Source organism: Schistocerca gregaria, chromosome 1, assembly GCF_023897955.1.
Source record: "Schistocerca gregaria isolate iqSchGreg1 chromosome 1, iqSchGreg1.2, whole genome shotgun sequence".
Taxonomy (NCBI): Eukaryota; Metazoa; Arthropoda; class Insecta; order Orthoptera; family Acrididae; genus Schistocerca; species Schistocerca gregaria.
This window is the reverse complement of record NC_064920.1, coordinates 1,198,138,529-1,198,140,670: the sequence shown is the minus strand read 5'-3', so window position 1 is coordinate 1,198,140,670 and position 2,142 is coordinate 1,198,138,529.

Here is a 2,142-nt window from a genome sequence, read left to right as displayed (position 1 = left end):
TAAACTTTCACTTTGAATGAAAATGAGAAAAAGAAATTTTGATATTTTGATGTAGCATCTTGAATATATAATCAACTACGAACGTAAGCAATAAAGGACAGATATTCCAAGCATGAACAAATATGTAGCCTTGACGTAAACGTGTTTCTATACCCCACTTCTATTATCACAAGCAAAATTATTTTGAAAGTGGGAAGTTATATTTACTACATCCAGACTTTTTCTCAGACAGTACGCAAATATAAGAAATTTTCTATGACTCTGGGAAAGAGCAAATTTCTCTGTCGTACACTGAGATTTCCATATCGACTAAATGAATTTTTGCCAGCTAGTGTAATACAGAGGAAACTGTGTTACGTTCTCCCATTCTGCTGGAGAATTTGATTTCAGACGGCCGGGTTGGCTGAGTACAAAGATACCTCTCCCCTTCTAGCCGTGGGTAATATCCTTACATGTCTGTAGAAACTCATATACGTTCACGTCGCCTTCTGCCTCACATTCGCCTGGAGAAAGACTGCCTCAAGAATTGTACTCATCGTAATTGTGAAACTGCGAACAACGGCAAGCAATTGACCGTTGTCTAGCAATTATGCTCCCTTAGAAGCTACTAAGAAAAAAAAGAAAATGAAAAAAGAAATGTTAGTTGGCAATGACCTCCAATGAAGCAATCCTCGACATGGGAATTTTTCACTGAGTAACCACTTATTTCAACGCAATTATGTTAGAAAAACTTAAATTGTTATATAAATTTATAATAATTACATGAAGTAAGAAGTTACCTTAGATTGTAAGGTATTAAAACCAAATAAAATATGATGGGAGATAACGCGATATTGTGGCTCGTGAAAATGACTACACATAACTGACGGAGCATCGAGTGACACGTTACATTAAGTAGTGTGTAAGCTTAGTGACAGCTAACCTTAGCAGTTTGGTTGCATAAGACCTTAACACAAATTTCCAAAATTTTCTTTCCTTTTCAGGTCAGTCTTAGTAAATCAGGACTAAGGAACTAAGTAAAATAATCCCATGAATACTCTTTACGAATACTTTGTTTATGAGTTTCTGTACGGACTCACAAATTTAAATGGCCGTTATGCCGCTCTGCCAATTATGCTTATCCTTCCCCTACACCAAAATAGCACAGGAGACTTAGTATTGCGCTCTTATAACGTATTCAAACCATTATTTTACAGTTAATTTCAGTTTAATAGTTGGTATGCTAAGGAGCCGGTAATGATTTTTTTTAATCCTGTGGGTTACCTTTATGTTAAAGTATTTATTTATGACTGTTTTTATCCCTCTTTGTTTACTAAATAAGTGTTGATGGTTGGTTCATTCTTTAATGAATCTTTATCCGCTGCTGACGGTGGGCGGAGGTTGAAACGAGTGAATAAAATACTTCGTAACAGCAAAGTGAAGAGTTAAACTGGTGAACCATTCAGCACTGGTTAGAGTTTCAAGTTTACATAAGGGTCACATACCTACTACGCGACTTCATGTTGCACAATTGCTGGACAAGATTTGTGATTGGTGTAAAGAATGGCAGCTAACTCTAAATATAGATAAATGTAAATTAATGCAGATGTAATGTTTGAATACTCCATTAGTAGTGTAGCGCTTGACACAGTCACGTCGATTAAATATTTGAGTGTAACATTGCAGAGCGATATGAAGTGGGACAAGCATGTAATGGCAGTTGTGGGGAAGACGGATAGTCGTATTCGGTTCGTTGGTAGAATTTTGGGAAGATGTGGTTCATCTGTGAAGAAGACCGCTTATAAAACACTAATACGAACTATTCTTGAGTACTGCTCGAGCGTTTGGGATCGCAATCAGGTCGGATTGAGGGAGGACATAGAAGCAATACAGAGGCGGGCTGCTAGATTTGTTACTGGTAGGTTTGATCAGCACGCCAGTGTTACGGAAATACTTCAGGAACTCTGGTGGGAGTCTCTGGAGGAAGGGAGGCCTTCTTTTAGTGAATCGCTACTGAGGAAATTTAGAGAACCAGCATTTGAGGCTGCCTGCAGTACAATTTTATTGCCGCCAACTTACATTTCACGGAAAGACCACAAAAATAAGATAAAAGAGACTAGGGCTCGTACAGAGGCAAATAATCAGTCATTTTTCCGTCGTTCT